The sequence below is a fragment of the Bos grunniens genome, chromosome 5, assembly GCF_055505025.1.
Source record: "Bos grunniens cultivar Pamir isolate PY7600 chromosome 5, Bosgru_T2T1.0, whole genome shotgun sequence".
NCBI lineage: Eukaryota > Metazoa > Chordata > Mammalia > Artiodactyla > Bovidae > Bos > Bos grunniens.
In genome coordinates, this window is record NC_141169.1 from 107,807,447 (window position 1) to 107,823,060 (window position 15,614).

Sequence of the window (15,614 nt, forward strand, 5' to 3'; positions counted from 1 at the left end):
TCTCCTGATTTTAAATAAAGGGGCCAGGCTGTCACACAAGCTAAAGACTGTACACATGAGGGGAGTGCTTTCTACCTGGTTGAGTCCACCTGCAGGAACAGGGCCATTTTTCCTGAAAAGGGCTCGCAGAGTCTACACAAAGAGTTCTTATCGGGACCACATCAGGACTGCGGTTTAACAAGCAGGCATGTCAGGGAGCAGGAGGAGAGGTTGTCAAGGGAAACTTCATTTTCTTGCAACCCTCCTGGGTGCTGACTGCAAATTGTTTGGGAAGACAGGCTTGTCCTGGAGGATGGAGAAAGCCAGGTTTTACATTTCCTGACCTGTGATGGCTCAGGGTCCAGCCTGCACGCTAGGCTGATATACCCAATGTCCTGGGGGCGGGGATGCCAATAACATCAGATCATGCTCTTTAGTGTGTGTGTGTGTGTGTGTGTGTGTGTAAGCATCCACCCAAATAATAAGGTATTTTCTGTGACTCCATCTCTAGGAGTGGACATAGATACCATTGCCAGGAAACCAGGATACCAAGCCCCGTGCTGGCATGAAGGGGACCCCACAAGACCTACTCTGTACCTGCAAGCAATAGGCGATGGTCACTTTAGATCTCAGGAAAGACGTCTAAATGGCATTATTATTTTTATATCTCTAAAGGAGTCTCAACGACTCCCACCCTCCAGCACTCCGTGATGGGTCTCGCTCAGACATAAGGCAGCAAACAGTGCTGAGTGCAGACTGGAAGCAGAAGCTGCCAGCCTCCAGCCCGGGGCAGAGAGTGCACTGCAGGCCTGGACGAGGTGCGTGCATGCTTCGGTCGTGTCCGACTCTTTGCAACCCATGGACTCTTGTCAGGACCCTGTTCATGGGACTTGCCAGGCAAGAATACTGGAGTGGGTTGCCATGACTTCCTCCAGGGGATCTTCCTAACCCAGGGATCGAACCCATGCCTCTTATGTCTCCTGCACTGGCAGGCGGATTCTTTACCACTAGTGCCACCAGGGAAGCCCAGGATGAGGAGCGCAGATCTCCAATCTGGGACTAAAACTCCTCCTTCACTGTGGCTTCCTACTGGGGTTTCACCAGCTCCTCCTGGTTTTTCCCTCAAATGAAGGACTTTGTTGTTATAGTTTACTTGCTCAGTTGTGTCTGACTCTACGCAACCTTGTGGACTCTAGCCCACCAAGCTCTTCTGTCCAGGGGATTTCCCAGGCAAAAATACTGGAGTGGGTAGCCATTCCCTTCTTCAGGGGATCTTCCTGACCCAGGGATCAAACCCAGGCCTCATGCATGCACTGATAGGCAGGTTCTTTACCACTGAACCACCAGGGAAGCCCAAATGAAGGACTATTCTTCCCATTTTTCAGATGCAGGAGCCAAGGCCGGGACCCAGCAGCCAAGCCCAAGCGCCTATGACTCAGTGCTCAGAGCTCGGGGGGCCGGTGTGGGGAGCCACAAAAGGGGGTCCTGGCCTGCATAAGGAGAGCCTTTGGAGGAGCCAGCTTGACCAGAAAACCACGGCCTTCTTCACATGAACACAGGAGGAGGATGGGAATGGAATACGTCCAGCTCACACCTCACTTACCTGTCATCACCAAGGTGGTCCAAGTCGACCCCCAGTTCCCTTCCCCACAGGGGCTGGATCCTCAGCCACTCTGTCATCTTCTCCAAGCGTGTCCTGTGAAACAGAACGGAACAGATCAGGCTCTTGTTGGTGGAGCAGCACCTGGAGGGGGCCAGGGGTCCATTCTTTCAAAGAAGGTGAGGACAAAGCAAAGACCAAAGTCTAGGATTTCATGACCATGAGCCTGATATGGGAACACGGGCCACGTGTGGCTACTGAACACTTGAAATGTGTTAACTGCAACTAAAGCACTAAATGTTTTATTTCAGTTAATTTAATTGACCTACATAAATGTAAAAACTGACCATTTGAGCGACTTCCCTGGCAGTCCAGCGGTTAAGACTGCAATTCCTCTGTAGGGACGCAGGTTCGATCCCTAGTATGGGAACTAACATCCCGCATGCCACACAGTATGACCAAAAAATAAATCAGTAAAAATGAAAAACTGGTCATTTGATTTGGTTTTTGGAAAGCATGTGTCGAGCAAACTTAGGTTTATAAATCTACTTTCTCAATCTTAAATTTTATGAAATCTAAATGCAGAGCAGACACTTCCAATGAAAAGGGAACATCTGAACTCAGAGGTGCTATGAGTGTACAACGCACACCAGGGTTGGAAAACTCAGTAGGAAGAAAATCTAAAATACCTCTTTAATAACTTTTTATATTTATGCATCCTGAAGTCATCACATTCTAGATATACTGTGTTAAATAAGATATATTATGAAAAATCATTTCACCTGTTTCTTTTTTTACATTTTTTTTTTAATGTGGCTACTGGGAAATTTAAAATTACAATCACATTTCCATGGGTTCACTACTCTCGATGTTAATGTTGCCAGGGACAGTGCTGGAAAGCGGACAGCCAGGCCCAGAGGTTCATTTGTCACTGGTCCTCTCATATTGCTAAAAGGTCCCTCTGGAACATTTTCCAGCCCTCTCTTTTCTAATTATTCTTTCAACAACACTAACTTCCATGAGCACGCATGTCTCCTGCACCTCACTCCCACAGCCTCTTCTCCGCTCAAGCCTCCTCCCTCTTCTCTCCTCCACCGTTTTGAAACTACCTTCTACATCTCCTCCCACCCATTTCTCAGGGCTTTTTCTTTACCGTTACCTTCTCTGGCATATCTATGTCACTTCATTAGAAGTTAAGGTGCTCCCCAGAGGTCAATGTCCTCCCCAGAGGCCAAGGTGCTCCCCAGAGGTCAAGGTCCTCCTCAGAGGTCATGGAAGGTCAGGGAGAGGCCCTCATATTCCATCTGCTCTGTCCTCTCTCCCACCACAGGCTCAGCCTTCACCCCAAGTGCAGTGCCGGGGGTCCACAGCCTCTCCCTTGCCCAGCCCACCACCTTTTCTTTCTCACTGACCCTCTGTCTCAGGATGGATTTCTGGGAAACAGGCTGTGCACAGAGATGGACAGCCCAGCATCAATGGGAAGGACTCTTGGGGACACGACTGTGAGAAAGCCAGAGAATGAGGCCGGGCAGACAGTGAACTTGAACTGGATGCCATTTCCCCAAGAGCTGAGCCCTCAGGAAGCCCTGGAGCCCGGATGGCCTCAGAGGCCTCCGGAGCAGAAGCAGGTCACCCGAGTGGGTCTAGATGCCCCTAAAGGGACTGAAGGCAGGAGAAGGGGACAATAGAGGGTGAGATGGCTGGATGGCATCACTGACTCAATGGACATGAGTTTGAGTAAACTCCGGGAGTTGGTGATGGACAGGGAGGCCTGGAGTGCTGTGGTCCATGGAGTCTCGAAGAGTAGGACACAACTGAGTGACTGAACTGAACTGAACTGAAAGGTGGGGGATCCCCCCCCACCTCCAGCAGAGACTCTCTCAGAAGCCCCCAAAGATATACTCATCGTCAAGTCTAATGCCGCCTCCTCTTCAGCATCTCTGGAGCCGGAGTCCTGCAGGACCTGCCCCCTCCCCCACCTCCTACTCCAGTGATGTGGCTCCTGGCACCGTGCAGACCCCCGCCAACCAGGACAGTTTCTTTCACCCACTCCTTTCCCGCTTAGACTGGGGTCTGTCTTCAGCCAGGCCCACTCTGCCCCGTCTACACTCGTCCTACAACTCAGCTTCATGGCTCTCCAGACCTCTGGTTGGCTCCCTCACCCCCAGCTCCACAGTGGCCTCCGTTCTGAGACCCGCCCCTCCCCCCACTTTCAGCTGCACACCCCCTTCCCCCGCCACCCCCGACCCCATAACTCTAGAGAGCTGTCCATTGCATCTTCCCCAGTCACCACCCGCCCCATTTCAGGTCTTCCTCCATGGGGACCACAGACCCCACCGAGACCACCCACCCCACCTCCCCTCTGTCCACCTTTCACAGTCCTGGGAGGCCTGTCAGCTCTCCCGGGACTCTGTCTTCCCTGACCCAGCAGTCTAGCAAATGGGTAACAAAGCTCTCTGTGGTCAAGTCTTCGGAGACCACGAGTTGGGTAAGTTCTGGCCTTTGCTACTTGGGGAAATGGCAATAGCTGTCTCGCCCTGCCGGTTGGATCCAGTTTAGGCAGCTCTGCCCCTGCGGGAGGCCAGGACAGGACAAGGTTTGGGGAGGGGGGTGTCGGTCTCTGCTGCTTCTCTTCCTTTTCCTCCAGTCCAGGAGGGGATCTTGGCTCCCCCAGGGCCCAGGAAATGGGAAGCTGACAGCACACAAGACTCTCAGAGGGCCAGGGCAGCGATGGGGTCGTCCTTGTGTTGGGGGCTCTGCGGGTTGGGGAGGAGGGAAGGGAGGCTCTGTGATAAGGGCTCCAAGGGGTTCTTGGAGTCCCGGGGCAACCTCCCCGCCCCCCACCACCACCACGGCCAACTTCTCCCAGGACCCTGCCGGTTTAACGCCCCACTAGGAGCCGACCGGGGGTTGGGGGGGTGGGCAGCGAGCCTTGGCGGAGGCCCAAGTGGGGACTTGCAGGCCCCCCGACATCTATCCATCCATCTGTCCATCCCTGCTCCTCGCAGGGACCCGGGGGCCACCACCCAGAGCCCAGATTCCCACTGGATTCGCCCCCGCTCTCCGAACGAGAGAAAGACCAACCCCAAACAAAGACCGGCGCAGCCGGCGGGGCGGCGGGAGAAGGAGCCCGGGCATTGGAGGGGCCGGGGGTGGGCGCTCGGGAGGCGGGGCGCGGCCGCAGGAAGTGCCGATCTCGATCTCGGGGCTGAGCGCGGCTGCGGTGCTGACCCGCCAGCCCTGCAGCCCCCAGCCGGCCCGGCCCCGGCGGCCCTCGCTGCGGAGCCCGCAGCCGGTGAGTGTGGCGGGGGCGCGGGAGGGAGCCCGGCCGCCGCTCGGGACTCCGAGGGAGGGGGCTGGAGTGAGGGGTGCCCGGGGCCCAGCGCGGCGGCCCATTCTGGAAAGGAGGGGCAGGATGGGGCGGGCACGCAGTGCTGGCTGCCCTGTCCCCAGCTGGTGTCCGCAGCTGTCCTCCCGAGACGCCCGTCTGCACTTTGTGTCTTGGAAGGAAGCTCAGTGCACGCTGTCCCTCCTCCAGACGTCACTCCCTTTGTCCACCCTGACTCCTGGCGGCTCTTATGCACGACCCGAGGTGACAGGTCGAGAGCCATCCCAGCTAGCACGGGAGGGTCCTTCGCTCAATGTGGGCCGCTGGCATGTCTCCTCCAGGCATCGGGCTGTTCTTGGCGCAGGAGTCGTCTATCTGCTGGGCAGACTGGTCCACAAGTCCGTGGGCACATCTGTGTATTGGGGTACCCGGCCCTGCAGGGCCTGTCACCCGCGTGCCCTGCCCCTTCCTGTGCGTGCAGCTGGCTGGCTTATGTGCAAGGGCAGGAGGTGTGAAAGGTTCTGGGTGTGTTGTTTTCACCAACTCTGTGTCCACACACGTGACTTGGCTGGAGAACATGGAAGGGGCTCCGGAAGGCATCTCGAGCTGGGTCTCAGGTGCCGAGCGTGAGGGGCTGGTGCTGGTGGTCTCTGCGTGTGGGCACACACTGTGGGGCAGGGTGGAGAGGTAAGGCTTCCCTGGTAGCCCAGTGGTAAAGAATCCGCCTGCCAGTGCAGGAGACACAGGTTCAGTCCCCGAGTTGGGAAGATCCCCTGGAGAAGGGAATGGCTACCCACTCCAGTATTCTTGCCTGGAGGATCCCATGAGCAGAGGCAGGCTACAGTCCATAGGGTTGCAAAGAGTTGGAGAGGAAAGAGCTTCTGGAAAAACCCCAAGTGCCCTCTAGCTCCTGGACTCTTGGGGACACGCCTCGGGTAGGTGGACATGTAGGGAGAGACCGGGGCTGTGGGCAGCTGCATTAGAGGTGGCCTTAGAGGCCTGAGTTTGAACCAGTGATCTGTCCCCTGCTCCTGTCATCCTGGGGCTCCATTGCTTTGGGTCTAATGAGTGCTGTCCTGCCCACCTCTCGAGGTGGCTGGCTGCTTATTTAAGTGAGCTGAGTCATGGAAGAGTGCTTTGGCAGCAGGCAGGCTCTGAGGGCACAGGCCGAGGGCTGGGCCACAGTTCCAGTCAAGGATTTGGGGAGTGCCTGCAGGAGACCCGGGTTCGATCCGGGTCAGGAAGATCCCCTGGAGAAGGGAATGGCGACCCACTGTAGTATTCTTGCCTGGAGAATCCCATGGACAGAGGAGCCTGACGGGCTACATATAGTCCATAGGGTCACAAAGAGTCGGACATGACTGAGCGACTAACATTTTGGGGGGCCCACTCTGCGGGCAGTGGAAGGAGCTGTCTTTTCACTGCTTCCCTGCATGTTCCAGAGATGAGAGTGTGTGCCCAACGCCAGCCTTGACCCCTGGAGTGTGAGGTTTGTGCAGGCCTGCTTGGGGCAGGCCCTTTGGTATGGACGCCTCGGCAGCACACAAGGGCAGCTGGCTCGATGGGTCCTCACCTTGTAGCCCCAGAGCAGCTGGGCTGTAGAGAGCCTTCTCCAGGCAGGCCAGGACCTTCGCACCCACTGGCGGGCTTTTCTCCTTGTGTGACCCCTGGGCTCGGCCAGGGCACCTTCCACAGCTCAGGCTAGGGAGGTGGCAGAGGAGGGAGATCTCTGTCCCAAGTCACCAGCCTCATTTCAGTTCAGTTCAATTCAGTCGCTCAATCGTGTCCGACTCTTTGCGACCCCATGGGCCGCAGCACTCCAGGCCTCCCTGTCCACCGCCAACTCCCAGAGTTTACTCAAGCTCATGTCCATTGAGTCGGTGATGCCATCCAACTGTCTCATCCTCTGTCCGCTTCTCCTCCTGCCTTCAGTCTTTCCCAGCATCAGGGTCTTTTCAGATGAGTCAGTTCACCAGCTTCAGAGTTCTCTCTTCTGGTCACAGGGGCTCCTGCCCCATGCTGGACCTGCCGAGGAAGCCCGGCAGGGTGTCTAGAGTCCTGACAGCCCCAGACACCGGGGTGTGGTTGTGCTTTGCGGCCCCTGGATGTCACCTGTCACCGAGGCTTCTTGGCCCATAGTAGCTGCTTAGGAAACATTGAGAGGAAAACTGGGTTCAGTCCAGCTCGGCTTCCTACCCGCTGTGTGACCTAGGGAAAGTCCCTTCACCTCTCTGGGCTGTTCCCTCGTCTTTGGTAGAGATCGGCATCTTTCCAGGTTACAATTCTGATCTTGAGTCACATTTCACATCCTCAGAGAGGAAGGGACCCTTTATCTAAAGCAGCCACCTCCTGGCCTCAGTCACATTGCCCTGGTCTGTTTCCTTCCTAGCACCGTCTGACCCTCTCTTGCCAGCATCCGACCTCACAGAGAGCTTTGCTGAGGAGCGGCCCTGCCTGGGTCCTGCTGCCTGCCGGCTCATCGCGCCTGGAACCCGGTGGGTGCTCTGAGAGGCTGTGTCAGTGAGTGAGTGAGTGACTTAGTGAGGAGTGTGTCTTTCCTCTTGCGCTCCTGGGAGCTTGTGCAGGAGCTGCAGCCCTATAGGCAGGTCCTGGGGCCACGCACCCCAGCTCTGGGCTGACCTGAGTTACAGGCTGGCTTCTGGGTAGGACTTCCTTTGAAGAAAGGGCCCTCCCACTATAATAAAGCTAGAAAACCATTGCACCCAAAGACGATAGGGCCCTTTCAATACCAGTACTGGGACTGGTACTCCCCATACTCGGGGAGGACCAGAGACGGAGGTTCAGATGCTCAGAGCTATCATCCCACCAGTCTCTGCTTGGCCATGGATTCCATCATATGGTTGATTTTTTGCAACTGGTTTAATTTCCTGAGCTTTGGGTCAAGGCTAGTGGGAAATTGATTCCGCACATGGTATGGCACGGGGCACTGAAGCAGGAGGCTACAGCAGGGATCACAGAGTGAACAGAATGCACACTGATATGGGAGAACTACGCGTGCAAGGGACCCTTCTGTCACTCTCCTCCCTTGGGTGAGTCCCAGGCCACCTGCCCAGATATGTCTCTCTCTAGGGGATTGCTCAACCTGGTTCTCTTGAGTAGTTGGCAGTGGAGGACGCCCTTCTCTTTGAGTGATTCTTGAGGCTGGAGGCCAAGGTGGACGGCAGGCCCTGCCCTATATTTAAGCAGCCATGGGAAATGTCCCTCCTTTGTCGCTTCTTGTAAATTCACCTGTGAATAGCGGGGTGACTCCGTGTCCAGTGCTGTGCCTGGGTTTGGGGTATAGTTCATCACCGCCTTTGCTAAACCCCGAGGACCAGGCATCAGTGGTTCACCCAGGGATGGGGAAGGAGGTCGAGTTGTTTGTAGGGTTGTTCTAGGTCACTGGTCAAGGAGGGAGACTGGAGTGAAGTGGACAGAAGGGACCTGAGTGCAGGACTGAGCCCTCTGTTAATTCCTTTGACCATTGGCCTTGCGTCTTATATGCGTCCCCCCTGGGCTGACCTGTGGGTCTCGGGTCCATAAGGTTTATATTTCCAAGATGGCACAGGCAGAGGGCAGAGCCAGTGGTGGAGGGGAGCCAGGGGTTCGGGGCGTGAGCCTTGGTCCTGAGAAATAATAAAGAGCCAGCCCTGACCTCCGGGCATCTAGTTCTGGAGGAGATGATGCTTACTCCCAGGAGGAGAGGAGAGAACAGCTGAGTGCAGCCTGCGGAGGAGGCTGGAGGGAGGCTCCCCCAGGCTACAGCTGGAGCTCAGAGAAGAATCGGGAAAATCCAGCCTGGAATCCAGGCTCTGCTTTCTCCTGAGCAGCTTCCGTGACCTCACTAAGCCTCAGTCTCCTGCCGTGTAAACGGAGGAGATGGTTTCTGGGTCCTAACCTGGGTTCAGGTCATTGAGGTTACCCAGCAGGCCAGCCCCACCTCTGGATGCCCCTCCAGCTGGGCAATTCCCATCCCCAAAGGTCTGCAAGGAGGAGCCAGTTATATTCCAGAACTTCTGCCCCCCTCCCTGGGGGAGGAGGTGGGTACACAGATGGCCCTTCTTAAAGGCTTAAGGAGCTTTGCTGGCAAATACCAAGAATTCAAGACCTGAAGAGATTACAGAGGCTCAGGAAATGTTATGGGAAGTTGCTCTGCCAGGTCCCTGATCTGCTAAGATCCAGAGTAGTGTTCTCAAACCCTCTCTGAAGGTAGTGGGGGTGGATGACCCTCAGTGGTTCTCACCCTCATCCCGACTTACAGATTCCTCTTCTTTTTAAACACGGACCTTTGAAAGATGTTTTATCAGCCAAACTTCAACATAAGTGAAAGGTGTTTTTCCATCTGACAAAAGTAACCAAAGAACCACCTTTCTGTTTTGTTTCATTATGTTTAAAAAAAATATCAGCTTATGTCATTTACTGACAAATTCTGTTGTGTTTAAAAGGCTCAGAAGGGGGACATACCAGGTGGTGCAGCGTAGGGGATGCGGATTCAATCCGTAGTCAGGGGACTAAGACCCCACATGTCTTGGGGCCCAAAATCCAAAACGTAAAACAGAAGCAATATTGTAACAGATTAAATAAAGACTTTAAAACTGATCCACATTTTAAAAAATCTTTTAAAATAAATTAATAAAAATAAAAGACTCAGAAGAGGAAAGAACAAAGGACAGGAGTGAGCTGTGTGTGTTGGTTTGTTTGAGGTCTGGAACCGATTGCAAAAGTTTAATAAAAAAGCATCACCTCTTCTGGTTGATCGAGGAGGGTGGTAGCTGATCTCTGAAGTATATTGGATAGGTGAAGGCCCAAGTTTCTTGTAATATTGGAAAGAGATTTCTCTCTTAGAAGCCCCCTTCAGAGACATCTATGAGAGTTCTCACATTCGGAAAATGATGGCCCAAAACCTGGTTGCAGAATGCTATTGCGCCCCACCACGAGAGGATGGAAATTGCATTCCCAGTATTGACTTTCTGCTCCTGGCAGCCAGCACACAGCTGGGCAGACAGGAGGAGTTCAGTACATATTCACTGGGTGAATATTTTAGGAAGAACTCATCAGCCTGAGACCGTGTCTCAAACTCTCATCCGGGACCTTAGTTCAAAAATCGGGAAAAAAGGACCAGTAAAGGCATTAAATATAAAGCCTTTCCCTTTCTTTCATGCCCTCTTTCTCGACTTGTCATGACGGGGTTTTGTTTTGTTTTTAACTTGCCTTTTAATGACATTGTAAGTAAAGTCGAAATTGTGAATGATCTGCGTGAATCGCACCATTCACTTTTACACTGCTGTTCAGTCGCTCAGTCGTGTCTGACTCCGTGTGACCCTGTGGACCTGCAGCACGCCAGGCTTCCCCGTCCTTCACCATCTCCTGGAGTTTGCTCTAATTCATGTCCACTGAGTTGGTAATACCTTTACATTGGACAGCGCCAGTTTTCAATGTAAGTAGATAGCCCTTTAACTTGTATGTTGAGTCATCAAAGTGATACGATTCTTATCTCAAACCCCATGTGTGCACAGGTATTTTATTATTATCAGGACAGTAGAAACAGGGCACGAAACTGATTCAAACTGTTTTTATTTCACTTCTTGACACACACACATTCTATCAACACACTCCACTTTTGGCTTAGTAATAATAAAGGAAGGCTGGAAAAGAAATTTCTACGCTTGACGCTTGACGGTCTTTGCTTTTCTCCCATGTCATCATCTGCTGTGGAAGTGGGTGTCTAATGCAGGAAGTAGCAGAAATCGGAAAGGACGGGCCATCTCAGGGTCCTTTGGTTGTTGGTATTTCTCAGAATGCACGGCCTTCTGTCAGCTTTGAACCAAGCTCTGGTTCCTGGCCAGCAGGGAGCTTGGCCTCAGGGGCTGCTATGTCATCGACGTAACCCCTTACGTGTGCAATAAGCCCCCTACGTATGAACCTTCACATTATGAACTTTCAAAGATGCGAACGTGCGTTCACACGTCCGATCATGTAAGTTAGTTCCCGTGCCTGGAGTACACTGTCACGTGAGAGCATCCTCTACAAATGGGTGTGTACTTGTGTTCTTGGTACAGTGGTACGCAGAGGACAGTGGTACAGTGTCATTATTTCAAGCCCAGGATGTCTGGAAGCAAGTGTAAAACCGGCGGCGATATAGCTAGTACTGCTGTAATTTTCAAGGTGCTGTACTGTAAGACTTAAAATGGTTCTTTATTTTTGTGTTTTTTAATGCGTTATTTGTATGAAGACTATTATAAAACCTATTACAGTACAGTACTATATAGCCTTTTGTTGGATACCTGCTGCTGCTGCTCAGTCGCTTCAGTCGTGTCCGACTCTGTGCGACCCCATAGACAGCAGCCCACCAGGCTCCCCCATCCCTGGGATTCTCTAGGCAAGAACACTGGAGTGGGTTGCCATTTCCTTCTCCAATGCATGAAAGTGAAAAGTGAAAGTGAAGTCACTCAGTCGTGTCTGACTCCTAGCAACCCCATGGACTGCAGCCTACCAGGCTTCTCCGTCCATGGGATTTGCCAGGCAAGAGTACTGGAGTGGGGTGCCATTGCCTTCTCCAAGTTGGGTACCTAGGCTAACGTTATTGGACTTACCAGAAAATTGGACTTAACGAACGCACACACAGGACCAAACTCCTCTGTATGCAGGGGGCTATTGTACTTGTTCTGAGGCTCTCTGAACCCCACGCAGCAAGAATGCCCTGGGATTCTGTGCTCACGGGACACCAGAAACGCCAGGTCAGACGTGGCGGCAAAGGACCAGTGGGCACGTATACTATGTGTGTCTCCCCAACGTGCCCACCATCCTGTGGGACTCCATGTACCAAATACAAGTTCAAAGATAAATGATTAAGAATTCCCAGATGAAATGGCTGAGCATTAAAACCAGGGGTGGGGCCTTGTGAAGCTGTACATGTTTCTGTTCAGCTTCCTCCAGGAAGCCCAGGAGGACCCTCCTGTGGGTCACATTTTTGGATAGTGGCCCAGTTAGGGCAGAATCAATCCTTTAAGGCAAGAGGAGAAGGGGGCGGCAGAAGATGAGATGGTTAGGTAGCATCACCGACTCAATGGACATGAATTTGAACAAACTCCAGGAGATAGTGGAGGACAGAGGAGCCTGGCGTGCTGCAGTCCATGGGGTCACAGAGAATCAGACCCGACTTAGCAACTGAGCAACAACAACAAATCCCTTAAAAGACTGGGCCGGTCAAGTGTCCTCAGATCCCCATTCAAGGCTTATATCTTTGGAAAATGCTGGAGGCTGCCGTTTCCTTTCTAGGCCTCCACCCTTCTACTTGAAATCATTTACATTTTTTGAAAGTCAGCTTAGGTCATTCACCCACAGGTTCTCGTGCGTTTTAAAGGCTCGGAAGAAAAGACCAGGAAAGGAGCAGAGGTGGGTGTTGTCCATTTCATCTGGGATCTGGAACGGATCAGAAAGCAAAAAGCCTCTAGGAGTTCTGAGGCCCATTCAGAGAAGCTCCCCAGCTGCTCCAGGCATGGCTGTTTTCTGGCCAAAGCTGAGCAGATAAGTTGGGACAAGGGAGGGAGTGGCCTGATGACCAGGGACCCAGTGTCCTCAGGGCTGGAGAGAGGGGAAGAGAGGAGGGGCCGTGTGCAGGTGCCGCGTGGCTCCACATTTGGGGTGTGTTTGGCATACACAGAGGCTTAAGGAAGCCAGGAGTTTCATTCCAGAAGAAAAACTCCTCTCTCCCTGTGGGGAGGGAGGGTGAAACAGGAAGCTCGGACTAGAAGCACAGGGAGAGAAATAAATGCTCAGAAAGCAATTAGCACTTGCTGGCAGCTCTGAGCAGATCACTGAGGGCTTTTCAGTGACTGGAAAGTTCCAAGCACATTGTAGGAAGCAGGTAGTGGCACCGTGAGCCGGAGGAGGAGGCTGAAAGGAAGCCTGCCCCCTCTTTAATGGAGAAGGAACACTGTGTTAGCAGAAACAGTGAGGATGAGAAGGGAAAGGTGAGCGGGAGAAGCCGCGTTTACAGGGTACCTTCCGTTCCTTTGACTCAGTCTGCCTTCTTCCTTGGTTTTCATTTACTGTGTGATTAATGCTGATTGTGAGTCGCTGTTTCCATCATTAGATTTAATAGTTGCATAACTGGCTGTCCTCCAGGGCTTTGCACACCGTTTTTGGATGACCAGCAAGCTGAGGGTGATTTTTACCTGTTTAAAGGGCCAAAACAAACAAAACAAAGAATATACAGCCGAGGCCAGAGGCCCACAAAGCCTGAAATGTTTCAACTGGTCCTGTGCAAAGACAGAGCGCTGGGCACTAACAGTGAGCCCCAGGCTGAGACCGTGGACAGCTCAGCGCACCCAGGGCGTCCCCGCTCTGAGATCCCAAGGTTCAGTTCAACTCAGGTTGAAAAGCACTGCCCTGAGGCAGCAGTTCTCAAAGGAGATCTTGGCCTCCTCCAGCTGGATAGAGATGCAGCATTCCAGCCCTCCTGACCTGCCAGCTCAAGAACTCTTGGGCGGGGATAGTAAACTGCATTTTAACAAGCCCTCCAAGGGATTCTGATGCACCTCAAGTCAGAGACCACTGTCTCTCTTAGCCTTGGCCTTTCAAACCTAAAGCTTCTTGTTTGCAGGCAAATGTCATAGATGGTTAGGTGGAGAGGGGTGGAACAGCGAGGCCTGGAAGACTCTTCCAAGGCTGCACGTAACTGTAATCATTGCTTTATACGCAACCAAGGCCCCAGGAGACACTAGTTCAGAGACACTAGTTTGATCCCTGGGTCAGGAAGATCCCCTGGAGAAGGAAATAGCAACCCACTCCACTATTCTTGCCTGGGAAATTCCACGGACAGAGGAGCCTGGTGGGCTACAGTCCATGGGGTCGCAAAGAGTCTGACACAACTGGGCGACTAAGCACAGGGCCCTAGGAAGTGACATGAGTTGCAGGAAGCAGATCTTGGGACTAGAACAACACCACCATCGACAGCAATAATGTTATCCCTTAAAATTTTTTTTTTTTTAATTTTTCGTTGTAGCACATGGCATGTAGAATCTTAGATTCCTGACCATTGCTCTAACCGTCATCCCCTGCATTGAAAGAGCTGAGTCTGTACCACCAGGGAAGTCCCAACAATAATGTTATCCTTAATCAATGTTACCATGAATATCAATATTAGCTTTGGGCTCTATTTTTCATGACTGTGTGTATGTTTGTCTTTTAGTACACCTTTTGGAAGGTGCACATTTGGTAAATGCAAAGATTTAAGCACACTTGTAAACAACCTTGAAATCATTGAAACAAACATTGTACATGCCTGGGGAGTCGGAAAGCTGTGTTGCTGACCTTCACGTCATGACCGAGTGTGAATTCTATTTTCTTGGCATCCCTCAAGTGCAGACAGACCACTCCCACCCAGGGTACTTCAACCAGTTGCTGGCCCTCCAGTGATGTAGCACATGGCACGCTGACCAGAACGTCACAGGGACTTGAACCTATTGATGTCCTGCTGCGTGCCAAGCACCGTGTGAGGTGTGCATGCATGCTCAGTCACTAAGTCATGTCTGACTCCTTGCAACCCTGTGGCCTGCCAGGCTTGTCTGTCCATGGAATTCTCTGGGCAAGAATACTGGAGTGGGTTGCCATTTCCTCCTCCAGGGGACCTTCCTGACCCAGGAATGGAACCCATCTCTGCTGCATTGACAGGTGGGGTCTTTACCACTGAGCCCCCTGGGAAGCCCATGTGAGGGCTTAGCCTATGTCATCTACCATCATCACGGTGCAGTTATCTCCATTTTACAGCTGTGGATTCTGAGGCACAAAGTTCAAGGCTTCCCCCAGTCCCAGGATGTCTGGCCTCAGCATTGGTAGGGGTGGAGGGAAAGCTCACCCACAATCAGGCGGTATGCAGCATTTCAGTAAATCTAAGCTGGTGAGCCTGTGGACATGGAAACCAGTTATTTCCTTCCCAGTTCTCCCAAGCCTTGCCCAGTGTCCTGGGTGTCCTTGGAAGGGTGAGCCTGCTCCCTCCGAAGGCTTGCATCTCTGACGTGCCATCTTAGAAAGAATTCAAGGATCAGAGGCGCATGGGCGACCAGAAAGAAAGACTCCATCTGGGTTATCAGGAATGCAGTTGCTCCCCGCGGAGCTGGCTGGGTCCTTCCATTCTTCCTTCCTCATTTAGAAAATTAATAGCCAGACTTGTAGGCAGATTTTATGTATCATCAGCATCAGCAGTAATGAGGCATCATTTTAGAATGTTCACATCTCCAAAGTACTAGACCCTCCCTAGCTTCTGACGTCCTGGTGTTAGTGGGCTTGGTTACAGCCAGAGGCAACGAGAGTCTAGGGATCATGACCGTGGGGGCAGCCCTGTGAGTCTACAGCATCGCCCCCCCACCACTCCCAAACCAGGACTGAAGACCAGAAATACAGGTTTGTGTCCCAGCTCTTCCCAGTCTTACCTGGTGAGAATAGAGAAATGGTTTCCCTGGCCAATATGGGGATGAAGCGATTTCTAAGTGATTTCTCCATCTTCTGGACCTGGGATCTGCAGACAGCTTTCCAAACCTTGGGGACAATGGATAATGATGCTCCTGGTGATGATGTAATTGGCACCGATTACATCGGGAGCCAATGTGGGCAATAGCTAGGGTATTCTGATACCAAGTCCGTTTCTATAACATCCTCCCTCTGTAACTCATGAAACTAAAGCTCTTTTGGAAAGAATTAGGGTGA

The 15,614-nt window shown here is 52.5% G+C and overlaps 1 protein-coding gene across 5 annotated transcripts in view; it reads left to right on the forward strand.

Annotated features, from left to right (window-relative positions):
• Positions 1-4,761: 4,761 nt before the first annotated feature.
• Positions 4,762-15,614, forward strand: part of TSPAN11 (tetraspanin 11) — a 62,197-nt gene continuing 51,344 nt past the window's right edge. For 3 of the 5 annotated variants that reach the window (XR_015164403.1, XM_086402393.1, XM_086402396.1), the window contains exons 1-2: positions 4,762-4,874; positions 7,297-7,402. The gene's annotated coding sequence lies outside the window, so the exon portion shown is untranslated. The remainder of the gene's footprint in view (positions 4,875-7,296; positions 7,403-15,614) is intronic. The other 2 variants (XM_086402394.1, XM_086402397.1) reach the window with 1 other exon arrangement.